Source organism: Anolis carolinensis, chromosome 1 (genome assembly GCF_035594765.1).
Source record: "Anolis carolinensis isolate JA03-04 chromosome 1, rAnoCar3.1.pri, whole genome shotgun sequence".
Lineage (NCBI taxonomy): Eukaryota > Metazoa > Chordata > Lepidosauria > Squamata > Dactyloidae > Anolis > Anolis carolinensis.
In genome coordinates, this window is record NC_085841.1 from 333,374,950 (window position 1) to 333,388,679 (window position 13,730).

At 38.0% G+C, this 13,730-nt stretch overlaps 2 protein-coding genes across 43 annotated transcripts in view; both read left to right on the forward strand.

Moving 5' to 3' along the window:
* Positions 1 to 13,730, forward strand: part of nrxn3 (neurexin 3) — a 1,581,531-nt gene that overhangs the window by 974,262 nt on the left and 593,539 nt on the right. The gene's annotated exons all lie outside the window — the stretch shown is intronic.
* The window catches only part of LOC134295458 (uncharacterized), a 411,762-nt gene that overhangs the window by 370,653 nt on the left and 27,379 nt on the right, over positions 1 to 13,730 (forward strand). The gene's annotated exons all lie outside the window — the stretch shown is intronic.

Below are 13,730 nucleotides of genomic sequence, written 5' to 3' on the forward strand. Positions count from 1 at the left end.
TGGAACAGGGGTTCAAAACTTGTCATTACTATCCAGAGCACCTGAATCTCTTCTGGCAGTTGTCATCTTTCTTGCAAAGTCATGACTAAACCTCTTACTTATGTTTGAGTTGCGTGTTTGGAACTGTAGCCTATGCAGATACAGTAGAGTCTCACTTATCCAACATAAACAGGCCGGCAGAACATTGGATAAGCAAATATGTTGGATAATAAGGAGAGATTAAGGAGAAGCCTATTAAACACCAAATTAGGTTATGATTTTACAAATTAAGCACCAAAACATCATGTTATACAACAAATTTGGCAGAAAAAGTAGTTCACTAGGCAGTAATGCTATGTAGTAATTACTGTATTTACGAATTTAGCACCAAAATATCACGATGTATTGAAAACATTGACTACAAAAATGTGTTGGATAATCCAGAACATTGGATAAGCAAATGTTGGATAAGTGAGACTCTACTGTACTACAATTTTCCTCTTTAAAGGAATATTGTTTCTGAAATTAGGAAATTTTCATGAATTTCTTAACAGATACAGTTCCTTGTCCCTGTGTTTTCAGCCTTCGTGCTTGATGCTATCTTCTGTTTTTTCCTGTTCTTTGATGTCCTTTTATTTTCTTGCTCTCGTCACATTAATGGTTGACAGTAGGATTTGAAGGTCCTTTAAAGATTCTGTCATGTATGTAATTCTGTTGGAAAGTGACAATGCATCAAAATGTTAACCTGGAAAATTTCATCATAGGCTGCTCTTCTGTCCTGCTTATTTGCCCTCTTGCTTACTTAGTTATAAAGGACCACATATCACTGTCCCCAATGTTTTCCAAAAATAGCTCACACGAGGCAGTTATACCAAACATTTCTCACATACTCAGCAAAGAAGATGCACCCCACTCCTCCTCAATTGTTTCCAAAGATGTATGTTTCGATCTGAAGTTAGTTTAGCTATTGCATAACATCTGCCTTGTGGGGGTTTTGCCCTGACTGGATTATTTTTGTCTGGCTAGTGCACAACTCTTTCAGACAACCCATAAGGTTCATGGTTTCAAAATTTATGATGCCTTTTCTGTATGTCTTATTGCTGGCTTTTCACAAGTGCAGCCATTTTTGTGTTTCCTTTTGAAAAACCCCTGAGGCCTAGGCTGCCATCATGAAGGCATCCTGATTCTATCTTCCAATTTCACCCTGAGATGTGCTAGGAACAATCATTTTCTTCTTTTGGACCCCTTATTATTTCTGCTGCTTAGGTTATGTCTTTCCCTATATCCTTGATTTAAGTTGACTTGCATTTATGTTTCTTTCCTTAACTTTCTATCAACTTTTTCTTTGAAGAATAGTGTACCTTACTTGAACTTGGTCAGTAGTGTCCAAATGTTGTATTCAGAAAACAACACAGTCATCATTTCCCTGGCTGAACTTTGAAATCAACATTCCCTAGCTGGGGAACCTGGCCTTTACTTGCTTACAATCTCAAACAGTTACTTCCCTACAGAAGGACATACACCATGCATGGGGAGATAGGAATAAGACCTTACCAGATGCTAACTCTGTCCAAACATTTTTTGGGAAATGCATCACAGAACCACCTCACCCAGAATATTAGAGGTACTTTCACTTGTTCATCTACCAATGTGATATATGCCATCCTCTATCAACAATGCTTTTAATACTCTACATTAAGCAGACAGGCCAATCTCTGCACCAGAGGATAAATCAACATGAATCAAACACAAGAAATACATAAAACCAGTTGCAGAACACTTCCATCTTCTTGAGCATTCCATCTCTGACCTCCAAACAGATGTTCTTGAAAATAAAACTACAAGGGAAGATTGGAAAGTGAAACAGTAGAAATAGAACTATATCCACAAACTCCACTCCATTGGCAGAGGGTTGGACCGCAAGAATTGTTTCCTGGTACACTGCACGTTTTATATTATTAGTCAACACCCCAGCCGCATGAGGGAACTCTTGATCAGTTTATCACCATTACTTTCTGGTTCCCAGCCAGCACCACACTACATTCCTATAACTTGATCCACCTTTCATATGGTTATCCATTCACTTTTACTTTAGGGAACATTTTTCCATCTGCCTCTCTCCAGCAACACCCATAATTAAAACTGAAGTTGTCACCATATCATCATATCCACAAGTTTTGCATTTCTATTGCTATTCACACATACCACCTGCTCATTCATAAAGGTCTCTTCCTAAGCATTTCAATCGATGTATCTGATGAAGTATACTTCATCTACCCAAGCTTATGCTACCAACTTTCTTCTCTCACTTTCAAAGGTGCTAGAAGATCCCTCTGCATACTGATCTTGACTAATGTGCTTATGTTTTTGTGATTAATGATGGGACTTGGAAGGTCACTAATTCCCCATTCTTGCTCCAGGTGATGCGTTACAGCAGTGGTTCACAAATACATCAGTAGTCATTGTGCCTGAACTTACAGAAGTCTCTAATACCATCAGCAGTGGTCACTAATACTGAAAGCTGTAGCCCAACAATATTTGGCGATTCAAGATAGTAAATCAGTTTCAGAGTATTCACTAATGCTTCCCAATACTTTCATGATATAGGAAAATCTTGCTTAGGGTGGGTGGGTGGGTGTGCATATATCTGTTGGTTACCTCCCTATCACTGTAAGAGACAAGCATTCTGGGTATGTCATTGCTTATGTCTTAGAGGGAAATCTGTGATGGCAGTAATTTGCACTTCTATAGCACCTTTCTCTGAAAAATTCAAAGTAGTAATTAAGACTTATGAGTCAACACCCTTGGGAAGGTGAGTGATGATGTCTCCATGTTAACCAGCAAAGGAAGTGGGTTGTGCAAAATGAGACATCAGTTTAGTAATAAATGGGGAGGTGGATTTGATTTGAGTCTATGTTTTTGTTTGTGTGTGTCTGCATTAAATATGAAGGTACAGTTGAAATGGGAGTCAGGAACTCATGTCTCAGTCAAGTTTATCTATTAATATTCCCCTTTTTTAAAAAAACAAGACATTTCAAAGTATTTTACTGTACTCTGCTTTTGCTGACTCTTTGAGGTTATTTTTGGACCCCCCTTTTTTATAAACACTGAACTTTTGCATACCATAGAACATAAATCTGTTGGGTTTTTCGAGGGTTTCTTTTTTACCTTATTCTTTGTCACCTGATGAGAAGCAGATGAACTGAAAGTCCATAGATTCATTGAGTACTTTAATTTTATTTTCATTTACCTCACCGTCCAATTCATTCTTTTGAGTGTGCTAATAAAACAAATGTTCAATTCACTTTGATTGCTATGAGAAAATTATGTGAGCAGGCAGATTTAATGCATATGGGTTATAAAATAATACTGGATTCAGTGCCTCTTCTTAGCTAGTGGAACATTACAGAAACCTGAAGTATTTCCACAAATTTGCATTAGTGCTGAACCAAAGTTATATGAGAAGTCTTCTTTTGCATAAAAAGACCAAATGACAGCAACAACATACAGCAGTGATATCATTGTGTTGCTTCATGGAAAATACCCTTCGCTTGGGAGCAAAGCTGAGAAGGAAGCATCAAAATATGTTGCTTAACTGAAGGTGTGAAATCTTCAGAATATCAAAAACTGCCAGAAGCATAAAGCAAACAACAACAAAAATGACATTTTCACCCATCACCATTGTGTTGTCATGACTGTAGTATCAGTTATTGACTATGGTTAGACTGAACATTGGGTATTTGACTGCAGAAACATTTTTTCTGTGTCAATAATGTATGAATACCAATCACTTGTGAAAGGGTTGGCATTTGTAGTACTTCCCAGTCTTTAGAGCGAGCCAAACTGGAAAGAGATCATAATTAACCAAGTGCTTGGAATATTAATATGTCCTTTCCCCAATGAAGCAGACTGTTCTAGGAATGTATTGTAATATAATTTCTTGGGGCTCAGTTACCTGCTGTCTAATGTCGCCCCTCTCATGCACACCTTGTACCTTGGTGGAAAATTATGATAGGCATCTGTGGCCCCCCCATCTACACTGACCATTTCATGCTGCTTTGAACCAGTATTGAAAAAAGTGATTTTTTTCACAAAACGTCAATTGAAAGTTTCCAAATATTTTTAAAAAAATACCCATACAGGGAGAGGAGGGGAGGGGAGGAGAGAGAGAGAGATTAGAAATCATCATCACTTAGAACTCACATATGTGTTATGAGTTTTTTTTTCCGTGTCAGGAGCTACCTGAGAAACCACAAGTCACTTCTGATGAGAGAGAATTGGCTGTCTGCAAGGACATTTTCCCAGGGGACGCCAAGATGTTTTGATGTTTTTACCATCCTTTTAAACCATTTTTAAATCATTTTTAAAACCATTTATTGCCTTGGTAACTTTTCCTGGCCATTTTAAAATTTTAAGTTATTGCAATTGTAGGAATTTGACAACTGATGGAAGGGGGTTCCTATTGGTAGCAATGCTCTCAACCTCTCTCTCCCCAAATAACTGGTTTGCTTTGCAATTTTCCTATAAAGAATGTAATCACGACATCAGTTGTCACTATCCGGGATCTATTCAGTGCATACATGCACACAAATGCAAATGCACATGCACAAATTGTTCAAGAAAAAATGTTTTACATTTGCCCCAGTTATGCAGTGATTGGGTATTAGGTTCAATCTGGAACAAATTTAGAACATTTAAGGCAATTTGTTTTTCTCGCTAGATCCACAGCACAAGGGATGCTGTAAAAACCAGCAACAGCAGCAAAGATAACAAATAAATTAAATTAGTGTTGCCAAAATTACACTGGATTGTGTTTAGCAATCATTTGTTAATCTACAGAACATCTGTAAAATCTCTCATTTAGAAAACTGCCATCTGCGTAACCAAAAGATCAATATCAGTGCTAACATTTGGATGCAGTAGAGGACAGACAGAGATTTGGGGCAGCACTTTTACAGAAGTTTTTTTATGATGCTCTCTCCTCCTTTGGAGGAGGACTTGTTTCATCCCCTTTGCATGGTTGGCTTGATATATGCAAGATATATGAGGGACAGTGCTCTGCTTCTTGATTCAAGTGGTGGGAGACTTCCAGCAAATCTTTTTGTCATATTAAGTATAAGAAACCAACATGAAAAAATGGAAATATTTTTTTCATCACTCATGACAGATAATTTTGCCTTTCCTAGAATCATGCAGCATGATAGAAGGCATGGAAGCCAACTGCCCACACTATTGTACAATTTTTCACATTATATCAACATATCTTTTTGGCTATCTGATGTTGTCAATCAGGGTGCTTTACCCAAACCCATTGTCTATTGTGTTGTATTCTACTAGTACTAAGGCATTAGAACAGTAGAAGTTGTCTTTAAAAAATTACAGATTTGGTTACTGAAATAATTTAGTGAATAAAAGCACAAACTCAAGTAATTTCTAATTGAATTTCTAAAAGAAATGTCTAATTTCTAAATAAACAGGATTTTATATTTATATTTGGGAAAATATTATGAGTTAAACAAGTTTTCATTCTAGAAGAATGACTCTGACTCCGCATGAAATGGAGTTATCCCAAATGTAATCAGATCTATGAGAAGGAAATATCACTGCATTTCTGATGGGGGCAGGTGAATGCCACAGTGCCTGAGAGTCACTTTTTAACACAAACCAACTTGATCATATTTTAAAATGAGCTTATTCAACCCTGTAATGAAATGATTGTTCAGAATGATTTGCCTTGAGTTAATTCAGCAATTACCCGGAACCGTTTTTAGATGTCACAGACTTATTTTCCCACTTCTTAAATAGCACTTCAGCCATCTTCATGTTGAAACTGAAGAGTCACTTGAGAGTGGGGGAAAGAGGTGATCATGCTAATATAAGATGCTGGTTCATGAAACCGCACAAGCCAGTAACTTTTATATTACTGTAATGCATGCAGGAGAATGTCAGGGAAGACTGTTAGAAACAAAACATCCCATGGCTTGAACAGGAATTCAGAAACAGAACCAACAGTAAAGACTTGCTGGGTCAGTTTGATTTCAAGGTGATTACTGGTGTAGATTAGAGTGCTAGACATTGCTCTGGGTTCAAGTATGCAGCTGGATTATCCACCATAGGTATTATGTGAAAGATAAAATAGAAAATTATGGATATAATTTTGTCAATGTGCATGTATGCACACACATATACAAGCGCAAATGCAGACCATACTCTTGGGAATCAGAGAGCCTGCATAGTGCAATGGTTTGAGCATTGGACTATGACTCTGGATACTGTGATTTAATTTCCCATTCAGCCATGGAAATCCACTGAGTGACCTCCCATGGAAACCTATTTGGCAGGTCAACACCAGAAAAACCTGTAGTTGGTTCACCTTAGGGTTGCCATAAGATGTTGTTATATTTATTTATATGCTCTTTTCTCTCTTTTAAAAGAGACTCAAAAGTGTCTAACAATGCTAAAGCAATGCAATGTATAATTTATAATGTAAGACATATAAACACTAAAATGGAATTAAGCATTGTAGTACTGCAAAATAAATAACTGAAACCAATAAAGCCATTAAAACATATTAAAATGCATAAAACGTTAGTTGTAAACAGCTTGAAGACACACAACCTTTTTGCTCTGTTAAATTCAGGCAAGGCCTTTGATATTCTTGACCACAATCTACATTAGGTTGAAATAATTCTAGTCCACTCCCTTGATTATCAAGCTGTCTAGAACTTGGCATGTCACATTACTGACACTTCAGGCAAATTCCGTAATATCTTAACTCTGATCAGTAGAAATTCAGATAGAGAAGCTGTCTGCATCAATGTGATTAATGCTAGTTTTAACTCAATTGTCAAGAACTAATCAATTGGCTCGATACTTATGGATTTATTTCAATAATTCATTGTGGCAAATCATCAGAGAACATTATCTGAATTAGCACGGACTGGCACAAAGGGAAGAGAAGTAAATTGCTTTATGGATTTTCTCCATTATATCATGCAAACCATTTGGCTTAAAGGAAGAGGGCTTTCATTACTGTTTATCTGTATTTCAGTTTATGTCCATAATATCACTAGGTTTTCACATGAGGATAATTACTATTTTCTCACAATTATGTGTGCAGTAGATTTAGATGATGATGACAACATAGAAAAACCATCCTAAGGAAGGCATGATCTTGTGACAGATAGACCTGATTAGGTTTGTTCAGTATTTATTTGGAGCCCTCGGTGGCGTACTGGATTAAAGCCTCGTGACTTGAAGGTTGGGTTGCTGACCTGAAGGCTGCCAGGTTCAAATCCCACCCGGGGAGAGCGCGGATGAGCTCCCTCTATCAGCTCCAGCTCCTTGCAGGGACATGAGAGAAGCCTTCCACAAGGATGGTAAAAACATCCGGGCGTCCCCTTGCAGACGGCCAATTCTTTCACTCCAGAAGCGACTCAAGTTGCTCCTGACACAAAAAAAAAGTATTTCTTTCTTTCTTGTTGGTCCCTTTACTCAGCACACATTAATTTTTGGTGTTCGTTCTCTCTCTCTCTCTCTCTCTCTCTCTCTCTCTCTCACACACACACACACACACACACACACACACACACACACACATGTTTCATTGTAAAGTGTAATGTTTAAAACAGCTATGATACACTTTAAAAATTCCTCACTATTTTAAACATCAGATGCAATTAAAATGCATGGCAATAAAATGCAACTTAAAATCATAGCATCACCAAGAATTGGTAAATCCCTTTCTTCCACATTTAATTAATGTAATTTTCAGTACAAACGTGATAAAGCAAGGAATGAAATGAATTCTTACCTATCCCTAAGGCAGGTGTGGGCAAAATGTAGCACACTTCCAACACATTTTGCAGATCTCTTGAGTTAATTTTGGCACAAAATAGGCTTTTTTCAAATACATAGTAAAAATGTCTCCATGTCCCCTTGAAGTGCTTGGGTTTATGTGGGAGGTGAGAAGCAAGTGCAGCCCAAGGTTTCCTGGAAAGCTAATATGATTTTATCCCTCTATAGTTGCCCATCCTGCTGTAGGGAGAAAGGCAAATCAATCGGTTTTGCCTGTCCTATTTTATTTTGAAAAACTACTAAACTGAATCACTTGTTACTGGACAGAACAAGGAAATGAAATCCAACGTAGTTAATAAAACAGTAATGAACTCTATTGTGCAGTACATTCTACATCTTGCATCTCAAAAGCTTTAAAAAAAATCCATCAAGCTGGTCCAATAAAAGATAATCACTTGAGTTGGCTCCTTATCTCACTGGACCACAACGTTCACAGAGTCCATATAAATGCCAAGAGGAAAGAAATGCATGCGTATTTAAAATATGGACTTGAATACGAAGTCCATACAGATTTAAAATGTTTCATGACAAACTCTAGAGCATGAATGCCCCAAAGCTTTTACAAATCAGGGAAATGTTTCCAATGATTTCAAGTCTGCATTTATTTTATTTGGTGAAATTTATTCATATGTACAGAATACTCCCTTATCAAAATAATTATTTAAAACCATTGATGTAGCTATTCTAAGCATGGTAGGACATCATCTGAGGGCCAGATAGCTTTGGATATTACCCAGAAATGGGGAGAAGGGAAGTGTGAAGGGGTTGCACTGCCTCTCTCCTTTGTTCAGTGTGATACACAGAGTGATAATGCATTAATTTCCCTCACGGGGGAGATGAATATACCCCATACTAGGGAGAAATTAAAATTCTTTCTTTGAATTTTACAAAAAAGGCAGGAAAAGTAATAAGACCTTTCTCGTTCTTCTACCCACAGCAGTGTAATATCCAAGTGCTTCAGCTCTAAACAAACCCACCAGGGAGTGCATCTCATTGGCTGAAACTGTATTTTGTTCATCATACATATAGATGAGATAGACCTTCACACAAAACGAACAGATCCATCTGGAACAAGCTCCCTCCTAGAAGTCTCCCCAGGGATCAGGACTATAGCACTGGGGCATGCATCTATAAAGATAGACACCATCTCTATATGGTACATTTTATGAGATTGTAAACCCAACTGGCTTTACCAGCTCTGAATTCTAAATTTTGTTTTACTTCCATATGCCTATCCTCAGAAGTCCTAATATAACAGTAGAAGAAACATTGTGGCATAATAACCAAAGCTTTTGATGTTTACATATTAGTGTGTGGATTATAGATGAAGAAACACATGAAAAATCTATTCTTTGTACAACCTGTAATAACACAGGACTCAACGGGCACACTTGGAGTCATATTGCATAGTTTTGGGTTGCCTTTTCCCATTTTGTGAGTGGTGGATGGATTACACAATATTTTTGGGCATTTGGGAGTATTTTGAATCATTTTCAGTCAATATGTGAATGTAGAACTTTTTAAAACATAGGTAGGCTGGAATGCTTAGAGGTCTCTTAGGGTCTTTAGGTATGCAAAAATGGATTTGGGTGCATAAAGCTCATATATCACACTTTCTCCACCAGTATTGTACAGGAAGGCTATATTACTTGATCAAGTACAGACAGGATTACATGGGATAAGCAGGAAAGAGAAACAGAAGAGTTTCTGCTGCTCAACCATGAAGAGATAAGTTAGGGAAGCCCCCTCTTCTCCCAGCATGTTGCCACAGTGTTTCCCAGGCTGGCACCTATTTCAGTCCTTCCTTAAATTGGCTTGGTTTGTGCCACAGTATTAAACTCTAGCTATAGGTATCACTCCATGGTGCTGATATCATTTCCAGGTCTACTTCAAAGGAGGGCTGGGGGGGGCTGTGGATGAGAACCCAGTCTAAAGAAAAAAATGACTTACTTCAAACACAGTAATAAGAAAAAGATAAAACCCAGACTCTTTGGCTCTTTACAACAGTCATTATTTACTACTACTTCTTCAAAGGACGGATTGATTCTTAATACATTCTGACAGTGTTAAATATTCTCTCTGATGGCCTGATATGCTTGTACACACTGTTGATAGTGTGGTCAGAAGCAAAGCTCATGGCATCTGAGAATAGGAACATAGTATGGTTTTTTTGCCCTTAAATTGCTGGATTGCACATGGTTTCTATTCCAGTGCAGAAATGCGAATAGTTGAAGTTGTATGTGAGGGTTTCAGGGAGAGCAATGGATTTCTGTGTGGCTATTTTTATTTTGTTTTTGTATTTTTAGGGGGGGAAGGGGAAACAAAAGAGAGAGAAGGCAAAGATTTATGTAAGACAGCATGCTGTCATGCTATTTCACAGAATTGGAAAGGATTCGTAATGACCTGATCTGTCCTTTTATAAATGGGTAAACACGGGCAATGTACTTGCTCTTAATTAGCTGTAGAGCATGAAAGCTAGATCTGTCCTTTTTCCTGTTCCAAAATTCCTGACAGCAATTTTACTACTGCCATAAAAAAAATAAGTAGGGCATGAATTTCCATATCCGAAAGTGCAATAGTGATAATCTTTCAAAGGCCCAAACACATGTCCTCCAGGCAATGTGGAACTATTTCTCCTCATCAATATATGTTAAACCTATGAGGGACTCCCATCCCCTCCAAAATTGAAAATGACTGTACCTCACTTCTTTTTAAGAGATTGTTGACTGGTACTAGCTATAGGGATCACACAACTTTCTTGCTATGGCTACCCAATTGGCCTCTTTCCAAGAACTATTCAAAGAGCTGGTTATAATCAATAGAAGTCTAGACAAGGCCTTCATCACACGGGGGGGGGGGGGGCTGCAAGCATCATAGGATGCTTGTGCTCCAGTTGATCCACATATCCCTATGCCATCCATCACACAAGGCATGCTGACTTCTGGCAAGGCTCCACTGATCAACTGGGGCACAAGCGTCCTATGACCCTGCACCCAGAACATGGGAAGTGTGTGATGGGAAAGCATTGCTGTTGTAAATTACCATCCATGGCATGGATTCCTCTGACGTTTTCCTCTGAAGGTTCAAAGAGGTTCAGGACAGACACAGACTGGAAACAATGGAGCACTGAGCATGGTTCATTCATCTGTTTAATTCTTCAGGTTAAACCAGAAGACTTTTAGAAGATATAATAGAATGTCGTGCAAATGGCAATGTAGGTTTCTGTACCTTCTAGTAATTTCTGACTTATGGTGACCTAAGGTAAACCTATCATGGGATTTTCTTGGATAAAATTTCTCAGAGAGTGTTTACCTTTTCCTTTCTATGAGGCTAAGGGAATGTAAGTTGCTCAAGATTGCCGAATAGGTTGCCATGGCATGAGTGGCTATTTTAATCCTGGTCTCCCTGCGTCCAGGACTCAAATCACTGCACCAATACTGATCCTTACGTTAAATAATTTTTCGTAGTTTCGTAGTGTTTCTAAAAGCCTTCTAATCTATATGACCAAAAAGTACAGTGTGCAAAGCAATACATATACACCCTAAATAGTAATACCATTGAGCTTTTTCTTGCAATTTCTATTTTTTCTTAAATTACTATCTCTAACTCAGATACTAGCAAAGCCATACACAAGCAGAAGAAAATGTGCTGTGAATACTGATAATATCTAAAGTTATGACCCTTACTTCCAGCACATTTTATGTATGTAAAAAACCAAGACTGCTTGATTAAACATGAAGAGGTCCTTCATCCTGTGCATGGCAATGGAATTGTGCATAAAATTTTGCTTGTTCACTAATTAGAGATTAACCAAAATAAATGAACTATACCCTTTAACACCATTAACACCTGTTAATTCATCACTAATGATTGGGTTCAGTTCACTCTTTGGGTTCAGTGTGTTCGCGTCTATTTATTTTTTCCTTGTGGTTAACCATCTGTAATTCAAAGCAACTATCTCAGTATATTTTAAGCACCAAGCACAAGGTGTCAAAATGAAGAGGTAGAGTGAAACACAGTAATGTTCCCCAGTAGGGCTGTAGAGAGTGCTTAGGAATAAATGGCCAATGAGAAAGATGCTCACAAAAATCTCTTTATTTACTAACAGTGCTCCACTCTTGTCAGCAGCTCTCTCAGTTGTGTTTTCTGCTCTGCTGCTTCAACAAAGCTACAACCTCAGTTGCTGGTGTCAGCTTTAATTTACTATGATTGGAAATGAGGAGTGCCCATCACAGCAACAAAACATATTTTCAGCTCTTTAGAGAAGACTGAAAACCTGAATGTAGTGCAGGGTTGTACATTATCTCACCAATTCAGTGAACATATCCTTGTTCATGAAGCAAGGGAAGAGTAGTTGGTTACAAAAGTGAGTAAAGATATATCTCCAGAGCCAATATATCCAGGTTGAATACCCCTTAGCATTTCTGAAGATATTTTACTCACATTTTTGTGACTGACTATGCTTCCCTTTCTAAAATACTTGGGACAAAATTTCAGATTTTAATTTTTGCAATACTTGTATTTGCAAATACATATATGAAGGATATCTTGAAGATGGGGCCACATCTAAACATGACATTCATTTATGTTTCACATATCCCCTCTCTCTCCCTCCCTCCCTCCCCCTCTCTCTCGTATATATATACTGAAAATAATTTTATACATTTTTAAATTATTTTGTGCATGAAACTAAGATTGCGTATACTGAGCCATCGTAAAGCAAAGATACCACTGTCTCAGTCACCCATGTGGACTATTTTGTATTTTGTATTTCAGATTCTAGAATTCTGGATAAGGGATGCTTAGTCTATATTTTAAAAGGATTTGTACCCACTATCTCAGCAGTATACAAAATTCTATGTTATTTTATGAATTTTTGGATCAAAGTTATAATCTGAAAATGCCTAACCCTTTGATTGAATTTCTTCTGAGTTGTAGTCAGAGCCGGCCTTAGGTATTTTTCAAGTGTAGGCGAACAGAATTTTGGCGCCCCCCCAAGCCAATCACTGAAAAATAAAAGCGTTGGATAAGCGAAAATGTTGGATAATAAGGAAGTATAAAGGAAAAGCCTATAAAACATCAAATTACATTATGATTTTAAAAATTAAGCACCAAAACATCATGTTTTACAACAAATCAATAGAAAAAGCAGTTCAATACATGGTAATGTTATGTAGGAATTACTATATTTGCAAATTTAGCACTAAACATTGAACAGGGATATAGGGCAGTGTGGACTTAGATAACCCAAATAGCCCTCAGTATTAAAAAAACACTCTAAAATCAGGACAATAAATAAAGAACAACACTCTGAAAACAGAAGAAATCCAGACAGTAAACAATCAGGGACAGCTAACTCCTCCCAAAAAAAGATTCTCCCAGGCAAGAAGAAGCCAGGCCTTGAAGCCACAGGGCCATTAAATGCTAATCAAGGTGATTAATTACAACATTCACACCTGCTTCAAAGAAAAGTTCTTTCTCCCACCCTGGACCTTCTACAGATATATAAACCCTACATACCTAGCTTCCAAGTTCCTACAGACCTCACAATCTCTGAAGGCCCCAAAGGTGGGCTTGCGTGGTGCGAAGGTGGGTCTGCGCTGGCCGGAAGGCCCAGCGCGGCCGCTGGAAGGCCTGAAAGAGAAGGAGGTGGAGAGTGGTGCCCTCCTCCCAGGACGATGGTGCCCCCGGGACGATGGCGCCACAGGCAAATGCCTATTTCGCCTTATGGTTGGACCGCCTCTGGTTGTAGTTCATCTTGAGGGATTCTTCAGTGCAATTATTTCAATATTTTATGGGCTGGATGTTTCTTTATCATTTATTGTTAGTTCATTTTTTTCATTTCTGCTTTTCTGTTCTTTTAAAGGTGCAAACTTTCTTTAGAGGAGTGCAGT